Below are 11868 nucleotides of genomic sequence, written 5' to 3'. Positions count from 1 at the left end.
ATTTCTTTTCAAAAACAAAAAAAGAAAGAAAGAAAGAAAGAAAGAAAGAAAGAAAGAAAGAAAGAAAGAAAGAAAGAAAGAAAGAAAGAAAGAAAGAAAAGATGACTTTAATAAGGTTCCAGAGGGAAGGGGAAGCAAAAAATCATCTACAGTTAGTAAAAAAAAAACCAAAAAAAAAAAAAACCACCCAAAATAACAAACAAAAAAAAACCAAGAGAGGCATCAGAGTTCTTTTCGACTATACTCCAGAAAGTAGTAAGGCACTTACATTCTGAGATCAAATTATTTCAATCCAGATTTTATATCAAACCAAACAGCCAGCCACATGTGAGGACAGAATAAGGGCCTTTTTTGACATTCAAGGACTGGAAAAATTGACCTCTCCAAAGTCTCTCTCAGGAAGGACCTGAAGGTGTACACCATCAAAAATGAAAAAGCAAAACAAAAAAGAAGAATGCATTGGATCAAGGAAACATCTGACACACTGTGGAGCAACCAAAAGGGAGAAAGAAAAGAATTCCTGGGAGGCTACTACGCAGCAGTCTATGAAATAAATGAGTTCTGATGGGAGCAGGAAGTAAGGGGCTCTAGATAGTAATGTACAGGAAAAAAAAATTTAAGAAAACGAAAAGTTGGAGTTGTTCTGGAAAAAGTGAAAATGTGAAAGTATAAAAAGCGGTAAAGTACAAATCATTTTAGCAGTTCTCAGAATAGCAAAGATGGGGTCACTGAGTCTGAAATATAAACTAAACTGAAAGGTGGTATAATTCTGAGAATTGAAGGCATATAAGAAAACACAATCCATTTGATGCTGACACTCAGAACATTTGCTTCAGAATGGCCCAGAAGGGATGGAATTGGGTCCACTAATCCTTGTACCACCACATGGGCCAGCCCCGGACAATATATACACAGTCATAACAAGGTTCATGGTGATTCTCAATTTTAGAGTCAATCAATATTCACAGATGACTTCAATGTGACTACAGCTTAGATAGTAAACAGGACCTGTATTGACAGCATAAATTGTTATCATATAGCTGAGAGAAGGTGGAATGAAGCAGAGGAATAGGAAAAGTTGAGGAAAATGTAGAAGTTATAATATACTTATCTGACAAAATGGAGAATCAAGGGACGCTTTTCAAAGTTATTGAAACTAGAAACTAGGGTTTAAAAGGTAACTAATTGGAGAATTTAAAACAAAACTGTTAAGTATTACTCATAAAAGGAAGAGGAGAGTGCAAGTGAGGTAAATCTTCAAGTATTATGAGTGCAAGTGGATACTTTCCATTTATAGATGTAAGCACTTAAGAGGCAAAAAGATTCTGTTGAAGGTAATAATTGGGATCTTCATGTTCACCATACTTTCTGTATCCTTTTTTACTCTGTGCATGTATTGCTTTTAAAATATTATAACATTTTTGAGATGATAAGACATGCTAACTTCCATTTTCTAGTTTTCTAAATCTAAGCAATTTCAAATGGGTCAATTTGTTATCAAGTTAAAAATAAAAGAGGAAGTATATGTGCATCAATATAACTAGAAGGTCCTACTCCATTGAACGTTGTCTCCCAGAGCTCATGGTTAAATTCCTAAGATGACAAATGATGATGGGGCAAATGCCTCTTTATGATTTGGGTCAACATGTTATTAGTATTCTAATATCTGAATGATCATGATAGATAAGATCCATGCATAGTAGGATAAATAAAAAGGCAAGTTTTTATCTTCCAAAAATTGGTAGATATAAAGAGAAAGCTAAAAGTTTACAGTTGAAGGCGTTTACTTCTTTTAGCTTTGAGTGAGTGTTAACATGACATGCAAGTAGAGTATACTAAAAGGAATCTTTAGCAAAGAATTAGAAGATAGGGCCTTGACTAAATACAATGTGATGTTGACCAGAGCACATATTATTTCTGTGATTCAGTTTTTTCATCTACATAAAAAAGGAACAGAGGAAGAAAATAAAGAAGGTAGGAATAGAAGAGGGAGGGAGTGAAGGAGGAAGGACAAAAGGAAGGAAGGAAGGAAGAGGGTGGAGAATTTGACTAGATTGGCTCTAAAGTTCTGTTATTCTAAGCAAGAAAGGTGGTTTATTTTGACCTGAAATGAGCTCATAGTTTTAGAGCTAGGTGGGGAACATCGAAAGCTTTGAGCCTGAGAGCAGAGATACATACTGGATTTCCCCATGTATAAGACACACCCTTTTTAAAAAAATTTGGGGTCTAGAAACTGGGTGCGTCTTATACAGTGGTTGTAGATTTTTTTACTTGCATTTCCCGCTTTTTTCATGTTTGTTTTTGCACTCATACTACCACTGTATAAGACGCACCCAGTTTTTAGACCCCATATTTTTCGAAAAAGGGTGCGTCTTATACATGGTGAAATACGGTATTTTAGTCATGTATCTTCAGGAAATAGGAAGTCCCTGAAGATTCAAGAAATAGGTGGTAGGATTAAATCAGTTACAATTACAGTCAAGCGAAACAAAGCAGAGAATGCTTGAATGCACTGGTAATTTATTAATTCATCAAAACTATCTTAAGCTTTAATCAAAGTACTTTGTTGGAAGCTTTACAGGTTGTAAAAGACATGTAAAATATAAGCTCTGATTTAAAGACATTTAAACCTAGATAAGACGATAAGGCACACTTCCTGAAAGTTTAAATATATGAGACTACATCTGCCAAATATGTTGCAGATAATATGTGATTTTGCCTTTCAGAAGAAAGACCACTTTTGTCTGCTATAATGAGAGAAGATTTTATAGGGCATAAGGAGCTAGAGATGGGGTTTATGGGAAGCTGAGAAAAATAATTTTCTATAAAATGTATAAAAGAAAGATTTGTAGGGGGGTTAATGAGAAGTTAGTGAGGTAGAGGTGATGAAGATTCAGTCTAATTTCAGAATTTCCCATGAGACTGACAGACTTTACTGAGAGTTCATAGCGCCTCTCTCTCTCTCTCTCTCTCTCTCTCTCTCTCTCTCTCTCTCTCTCTCTCTCTCTCTCTCTAGCTGCCTGAAACAACAGACTCCAGTGGGAAGGTAATAGCCTTAATATGATCTTTCACAAAAGCTCAGTCACTTTGTTTAACTGATTTTTGTCACTAAAGACTTTTCACAGTCTTATGACTTAACTGTATGGAGTCCAGGAGAAGTTGAGTTTTCCAAATCTGTAAGGCTGTTCTTGATCTCTGGCTCTCAATTTTCATTCTTATCTCATTCCTAAATAGCTTGCTATAATTAGGCAATAGTGGCCAACACTCTAGCTCCTTCCAACACTTCTCCTAGAGCTGCTTGCTCAACAGGTAAGCTGTGCTTTGAAGTTATCATTGATAACAAATTTTACCGCATCTTTTTATTGTACAACCAGGACCTGTAGGTTTTCAGTCTCAGCTATCAGTTTTAGTGCCACCTGCTTCCTAATGCTCTTCTATTCTGGCAGCTTTACCTTCCAGTAGCACATTCTGTAATGAATTTGTTTGTCAACCCTGGAAATATCTCCATTCCAACCAGCAGGAAGAACCACATGTGAGTGGTATTTTGGGATCATGTCTAAAAATACCAGACATAATTTCTGCTGTGTTCTGATGGATAGAGCTGTCACATGGTCAGTTTTAACTATGAGGAGGTTGGGGAGTAAAGTCTAGCTGTGTGCCCAGCAAAAAGGGAAAATCCATTTAATGACCCACCTACCAATATCTGGCACAAACGGAGAGAGTGCTGTGATAGATTGACCAATATCTGCCACGGATGAAACGTTGCCATGGGAGCATTTGTGTCATGTATTCTCCATCCTGTTACCAATGCAATTAGACAATTTTTAGCCAATATTCTTACAGGGTTTTAAATAGTTATTTTTCTTTCTTTCTTTCTTTCTTCTTTCTTTCTTTCTTCTTCTTTTTTTTTGTTGAAATACGTAAGTTTGTCTCAAGATATTAGTCTCCATCTGTTCTTAATAATCCACCTAATAACACTTTCCAAATAAATGTTGGCTCAAAATGACAGTTTAAAATTTGAAACACGCACTAGAGTATCTTTAGTAAAAAGCCCAGTTTTAGAATATCCCTCACTTTAAAATTCTGTCTGTTCTCTAATTCCATAGTGCCCAAATATTTTAGAAGCAATATAATCTTCAGTTTATGTCAAATGTCTAAGCTTTCCCTAGGGCACCTGTGTCTCTATAGGGCAGGAGTGACTAGGAACTTTGGTTTGATGCTATCCACTTGGCTAAAGTTCACGGAGAGGAGAAATTGCCCATATAGGAACAGCACTTCCAACACTCATGGCTGAACATAAAATAACTCGGGCCTCCAGGGCTCATGGTAACATTAGAATCACTTGAGGCTCAGGTAAGAAAATTGTAATTAAAAAGGAAATAGAGTTTGAGATATAGCTGAACTTTATTATATAAAAGTAAAGTGTAGCATTTCTTTCTTAACCTTGGAGCCAAGTCTCTGAAGGTGCTGGAGTTCTCGATACCCAAAAAATACGTTGATGAAGAAAGGGGGAGAGGAGAGGGGGGAGTTAAATAGACCACTGCTGAAGTTCTGCCCTGAATTTTATTGAATAATTAAAGCTTGCTTGACACCTATTTCAAGTTTCTCTACTTTTATTTCATCTTAGTTCATTTTCCTCTCATCAGTGCAGTGACAGGCCAAGATGTTGGCTTCGGTTTCTTCACCGCTGCGAAGTCATTCTTCCTCTAACCTACTAATTCTCCCCCAATTCCCTCACTTAGGAGTTGAGCCAAATAGGCAGAGCATCGTTAGTTTTTGTTTTGTTTTATTCTTTTAACTAAAATGGCATGGCCTAGCAGCAGTGTTTCCTTATCCTTCTCTGTGACAGACTGAAATAAACACAGCACCATCTGATAAAGGTCAACTTTGAAACACGGCTGCCTGTTGTGCTCGCAGAGCAGGCCACGGTGCACCCCAAACCTTTCCTGACTACTAATACAATTTAAAATCCAATTAAAACCCTTAGCCTCCTCTTGAAATCGTGAAGGGCTTAGGGACCCCCTCTCATCAGAAACAGCCTACTGAAGTCATCTATCCCTTCCTACTTTCTATCACTGCTTACTCTCAGCAGTTGTTTATTTCTAGGATTAAATTGAAAAGACCTCAATAAAGTCATTTTGGAAATGAAAACCCAAGAGCATAGACCTCTTTCTTCTCACTTATCCACCTGACTCTTGCTATAATAATTCACAATGTGGCACACAAAATTCTCTCTCAACACGCTCACTAGCTTGAAATCCTAGGTCTACCAAATGCCTGTTTTTTTTTTCCCACTTGCATTCACATGGTTTAAATGGAGTACAGCCCGAGAGAAATTGATTTCCCTTTTGCTGCATCATACGTGCATGTTTCTCTGATCTCAGAGCTATGCTGAGCACCTAGCAGTATAACAATTTTAATAAACACAGCACAGTTCTGTCTAGGACGCACACAATTGGGAAAGGTATTGCCTATTAGTCTCTTTGACAAGTTAGACCTTGGTATCGTGCACCTGCCCCAGGTGCTCAGGTCCTCAGTAATAATGTGCCCTCACCTGAGAACTCAATTGCAATGGTGGTTTGCATTTCTTTTTGTGGAACTTCTGTCCCTCTATGCCAAGTACTCACTAGGCCAGCTCATTCTTTGTTTTTGTGCACATGGTGTTAAGGGGTTAAAAAAACAGGGAAGCATATTTACACTTTAAGAAGTAAAGTCTTAGAGGAGTACACTGCTGCTGAATAGCATATGACTGCTCATGGGGGGTTCCTTTCATTCAGATGGTCTGGGAGCTGAAGAATCACAAATGTGGTTCAAACCCTTGACTCTGTATCTATTGTGGCATGTGTCCTCTCCATGCCATTGTTTGGTGGCTAATATACAGAGCAATCCCTTTGCAGGAAATTTACATGTAGGGAAATTTTGCAAAGCACTGGAAGGAGTTTCAAGTCCTTTCCGAAAGTCCACAGGGTTCAATGAAAATAGAATCTAATCAACCTGTAAAAATTGAAATCCCACATCTACTGCATGACTTGATTTGATTTGAGGTATCTTCTTTTTGATCCCCAAGCAATAAAATGAGTTGACTGTCTCTCCAGAAACATTCTCGGCATCTGTGCTTTGCTTAGCCTCCTCCTCTTTATCCTTTGCCTTCTTCTTTCAGGCTTCCAGTTTTGAAAACGTCCTAACTGCTCCTAGGCCCAGGTCTAATTCATCATTACTGTGGCCACCATGGTTTGTCTGCTAACTGAAAGTGAAAGGAAAGCAGTCCTAAGGCTTCTTCCCTCATTTATGATTGGCATTTCTCTGCCCATTCTTTTTTTGTGCTATCCTGTCTCTGAGTTTTATGATTTCCCCTGATTCCCAGGGATTTATGAAGACTTTGCAAAGGACCATTTTTTAATCAATCAAAATTGAATCCAAGCAATTTCAGAATTCCATATGGTGTTTGGGCAAGAGTCCCCTGTGCTCACAACACACCAGACCATACGGTCGTTTCTGTTTAAGTAAACTTTCTTCCATTAAATGTTTCAAGATAGGGACACATGTAATATGGAGAATCAACAGTGGTTGGTTGATTAAGGGAAATAAGCAAAGCCACATGGATTTAATCTTGAGAGGAATATTTTGAAGAAGAGAGTTACATTACATTGTAAGAGTATAGAAAGCATCCAAGATGGGAGGGGTGGTGTATATCATGATTCAAGTACAGAAGTAACTATTAAAGATGCTTTTAAGGGAATATAATTTTTTCTATAATAGTCACTTCAGTATCTGATGAAACATAATATCTAATGTTGGCATACATTATGTTAACCGAGCTTTGCATATTTTGTAAAACCTGCTGATTCGTAATATTTACATCAGCATCTGCTTAATTAGACATGTTCTCCCTTATACCTTCTATGACTCTAGAACCCAAAGCATATATTTAGTATAATGTTTTACATGTTCCTTTATGTATTAATAATACAAACAACCTTTTATTCAGATAAACTCTAAGGCTATGCATAACGCAGTAGCTCATTGTAGGGATAAAAAGAGAAAAAAATATCACTGAAGAATATGAATACAACATAGAGCTCATCAGAATTTTACTATAGAAGTTCAGACTCCCTTAACTACTCTAAAAAAAAAATTGCATAGGGATGTGTGGGAACATTGCTCCATGTTGCTTTCCAGAAACAATACCTGAAGCATGGGTGATTTCTAGCACCACGCCAGTACACAGGTTCAGTTATAAATGACGAGAATATCAGTGAATTGGCCCATTGTCCTTTGATTACCTTCTGCAGTCATCTCCAATCTGTACACAGACAATGCACTTTGTGCTTTTGTGCTGCTCAACTTCTGAGAACTAATGATGTTAGAGCTTAAAATGGGAAAGCTGTATTGTAGTTTGAACCACTAGTTCAGAAATAGAGGAGGGATAAGTGTGGGGTTCTTTGCCCAACTCCAGAAGCACGTCTGGAGGGGAAAAGTTGAAGCCAGCAGACTTGATTTGATTAACCTTCAGCTTCCATCTGCTTTGAAATTCAGCCTTATTTTTATATTTTTTACTTCTTTTCTTTCTTTCTTTCTTTCTTTCTTTCTTTCTTTCTTTCTTTCTTTCTTTCTTTCTTTCTTTCTTTCTTTCTTTCTTTAACAATTGTTGGTAACTAAAATGGGAATAGTCAAAGCAGGTCTGAGTATGTGTATGACAGTTAAGTGTATTTGGCTGTTGTGGTGTTTGTGTTTGGTATTGCTTTAATAAAGAGATCTCATTCTGGAATTCTAAATTCTAAGGTTACTCCTTTGAATGTTTTTCAATTTCTCACTGATCTGGTGCTTATATATTCTATCATATTTCATCTCTTCTATAACATGAGGAGAGATATTAAGAGACAATTTCCAGTAGCTTCCAGTCAAAATAATGAGGTAGGTAAGGCTGTGCTCAGCTCCTCTCACAACCGCATCAAAACTGCAACTAAACTACAGAACAACCATCATTGAGAATCACCTAAAGTCTAGCTGAACTGAAGCCTTACAACTAAGGACATACAGCAGAAGCCACCTTGAGACTGGTATAAGGGGTAGAGATGTAGAACAGGCTGGACCCATACTTGCATGTGACCATTAAAAACCAGGAGGGATACCTCGGCTGTAGAGGACCACTGCCCAGAGGCTAGAGGGATCCCCGTACCACACCAAACTCCCCAACCCAGGATTCCAGTGCTGGGGATCGAAGTCTCCATAACTTTTGGCTGTGAAAACCAGTGGAGCTTGTCACTGAGTGAGATGGAGGGTGGCTGCAGTCCCAGGTGTTCCTCTTAAAGCGGCCATGCATGGACTTATTCACTGACAGACTTGCTCTCTTTGAGCTCCAGTGCTGGGAAGTGGCTCAATAGGTGCCAGGGACGTGCAGGGAGGAACTGAGTTGTCTGGCTACAGGGTGAGGGCTAGAGGGGCAGCTTTCTCATGCATGAAGGAGCTGGTGGAAACCATGGTTTCTTTGTTGAGCCCTCCCCCTCCCTTTGTGCAGATGCAGGAAGACACATCCGAGTCTCCATCAAACTATCACTTTTCGTCTGTCCCACCCCTGTGATTCCCTGAGACAGTGTGCCACCCATCTGTCTGGCACACCCAGGCTGCTGCCAGTGGCTTTTCCATACAATCTGTCTTAGCTTATGCTGTGGATTAAAAAAAAAAAAAACTCTCAAAGTCTCACAAACCCCAACCAATTGCGCCTAGCTTCAGCATGTCCCATAATTCTGATTGAGCAGCCCTAAGCCTGGCACTAGTGACAGCTGGACTTGGTTGAAGGCTTGGCCTCTCAAGGCACTTCCAAGCACAGCACAGGTTGTGGCCATCTGTGGATTGCTTTGTGACTCATTTCAGGTAGCTCCTGGCAAGGGAAATGCTGAGGCAAAATTTGGCATGTACCTGGTCCCCTCCCAGGAGGCCCTGGTGCTGGCACATCCAGTGGCCAGCTTAGGACCTAGCCTGAGCAATAACCTGTCACCTTTAAGGAAATCACACCCAAAGGAAAGTCTGAACAAAACTCTGCTAAAGCAAATCCTGCTCTGTAGGGTCAGCCTCTGCACCACAACTCCTCTACTATGTCACAGCCAGTCCTCACAACAAAATAGCCTGAGTGTAAAACCCTCCCATGGACTTGCAAACAGCAACCAAGGTTCAACTATAAGAGGAAGACACACAAAACCCACACAAGGGACATACTTGGAGCACCCCACTCTGGTGACCAGGAGATTGTGTCACTAGGCCCCATAGCACACCTACTACATAGAGCCACCCTGGTAAGATTGGAAGACATAATAGCTCTACCTAATACATAGAAACAAACAAAGAGAGACTGCCAAAATTGGGAAACAAATAAACATATCCCAAATAAACAAACAGAATGAAGCTTCTGAAAAAGAACAAAACAAAATTGAGACAAGCAATCTATCAGACACAGGGTTCAAACACTGGTTATAAGGATGCTCAATGACCTCAGGGAGAACTTCAGCAAAGAGATAGGAAACAAAAATGGACGTAGAAAACATTAAAAAGAACCAGCCAGAAATAAATACAACAACTGCAATGAAAAATGCATTAGAGTGAATCAACAATAGACTAGATGAAGCAGATGATCAAATCAGCAGTTTGGAAGATAAAGTAGCAGAAAATACCCAATAAGAACAGCAAAAAGAAAAAAAGAATCCAAAAAAATGAGGACAATTTAAGGGGCCTCTGGGACAACATTAAGGGGTACCAGAAGGAGAAGAGAGAAAGCAAGGAATTAAAAACCTATTTGAAAAAATAATGATGGAAAACATTCCTAACCTGGTGAGGGAAATAGACATACAAGCCTAGGAAATCCAGAGTCCCAAACAAGATGATGTCAAAGAGGCCCACACCAAGACACATCATAATTAAAATGCCAAAGATTAAAGACAAAGAAAGAACCTTAAAAGCAGCAAGAGAAAAGCAGTTAGTTAATTGCAAGAGAGCTCCCATAAGACTGCTGATTTCTCAATGGAAACTTCGCTGGCCTGAAGGAATTGGCACAAAATATTGAAAATGATGAAAAGCAAGGACCTACAATTAAGATTACTCTATCCAGCAAAACAATCATTAAGAATCAAAGAACAGATGAAGACCTTCCCAGACAAGAAAAAGTTAAAGTAGTTCATCACTACCAAACCAGTATTACAAGGGATCCTGCAAAGACTGCTTTAAGATGAAAAAAAGAGATAAATATGAATAATAAAATGGCAATAACTACATATCTATCAACAATTACTTCAAATGTAAATGGATTAACTGCTTGAATCAAAAGACATAGGATGGCTGAATGGATAAGAAAAGAAGACCCATACATATGCTGCCTACAAGAGACTCACTTCAGGTTAGAAGACACACACAGACTGAAAATGAAGAGATGAAAGAAGATATTTCATGAAAATGGAAACAAAAACAAAACAAAACAATAAACAAACTGGTATAGCAATACTTATACCAGACAAAATAGACTCTAAAATAAACGTGACAAAAAACAAAGAAGAACCTAATAATCCCACTTCTGGGTATTTGTTTGAAGAAACTCAAAATGCTACTTTGAGAGGACATGTGCATACATATGTTCATTACAGCATTGTTTACAGAAGCCAAGATATGAAGGTGGCCTGGGTATCCCTGAATAGATAAAGAAGAGGTGGTACATATATACAATGGAATATTACCAGTCATGAAAAAAGAATGAAATCTTGCAATCTGCAACAACATGAATGGACCTAGAGAGTACTGTGCTGAGTGATATAAGTCAAAGACAAATATGATTTCACTTATATAAGGAATCTAAAGAACAAAATCAACAAACAAAACAGAAACAAACTCATAGATACAGAGAACATTTTGATGGTTACCAGATAGGAGCATGGTTGGGGGTGTGGGTAAAAAAGGGGAAGGGATTAAGAAGTGCAACTTGGGAAGTTTAGTACCTATGCTTTCTTCTATGAAATTTATTGCTTCAAGTCTTACATTTCAGTCTTTGATCCATTTTGAGTTAATTTTGGTTGGTGACAGATATCAGTCTAGTTCCATTCCTTTGCATGTGGCTTTCCAATTTTCCCAGCACCATTTATTGAGTAGGCTTTCTTTTCTCCATTGTATGTTTTTGACTCCTTTGTGGAAAATTATTTGCCTGCAGATATGTGGGTTTATTTCTGGGTTCTCAATTCTACTTCATTGGTCTGTGTGTCTGTTTTTCTGCCAGTACCATGCTGTTTTGATTATTGTTGCTTTGTAGTATAAATTGAAGTCAGGAAGTGTGATACTTCCAGCCGTCTTCTTTTTTCTTAGGATTGCTTTGAGATCATTTGTGGTCTGTTGAGATTCCATAAAAATCTGATATTTTTTTGTTGCATTAGTCTTCTTCAACTCTGGTTATGGAGCTCTCAGAGTGAGGAGAAAAGTGCTCAGGGTCACTGTGTGTTGCAGAGCAGGATAATCTGTGTATGGTCCAACAGAGCACCTCTAAATAGGAAAGTCACATATCCTATCACCCTCCAGTACTCAGAATTTCTCATTCTTTACATTTTTATGGACCTAAATATCATAGTTACTGCCACCACATTATCTCCTCCCCAGGGGTAAAGCAGTCTAACACAATCTAAAATGTAGCATTTTGTCTGTTTGTTTTACTATATCTTTTTTAGCATTTTCTCCTCTAAAATATAAGGATCATGAGAACAGGAACATGTGACTTGTTTTTTGCTGTAAACTCTCTTGCTAAAATGGTGTCTGGAACTTAATAGTTGCTCAATAAATTTTTCTTTTATGTTTAAGTGAGTGAATGTTTATGTTCGGTAACATTTAATTTTACAACAG

General features: G+C 38.3%; 1 long non-coding RNA gene across 1 annotated transcript in view; it reads left to right on the top strand.

The window, feature by feature from the left end:
* Positions 1-3259: 3259 nt before the first annotated feature.
* LOC109374235 (uncharacterized) overlaps positions 3260-11868 on the top strand; it is an 81386-nt gene continuing 72777 nt past the window's right edge. The window contains exon 1 of the long non-coding RNA XR_002122364.1: positions 3260-3309. This is a non-coding gene — a long non-coding RNA (uncharacterized LOC109374235). The remainder of the gene's footprint in view (positions 3310-11868) is intronic.

This window comes from Hipposideros armiger, unplaced genomic scaffold, assembly GCF_001890085.2.
Source record: "Hipposideros armiger isolate ML-2016 unplaced genomic scaffold, ASM189008v1 scaffold_803, whole genome shotgun sequence".
NCBI classification, from domain to species: domain Eukaryota; kingdom Metazoa; phylum Chordata; class Mammalia; order Chiroptera; family Hipposideridae; genus Hipposideros; species Hipposideros armiger.
This window is presented reverse-complemented; position numbering and strand designations above follow the sequence as displayed.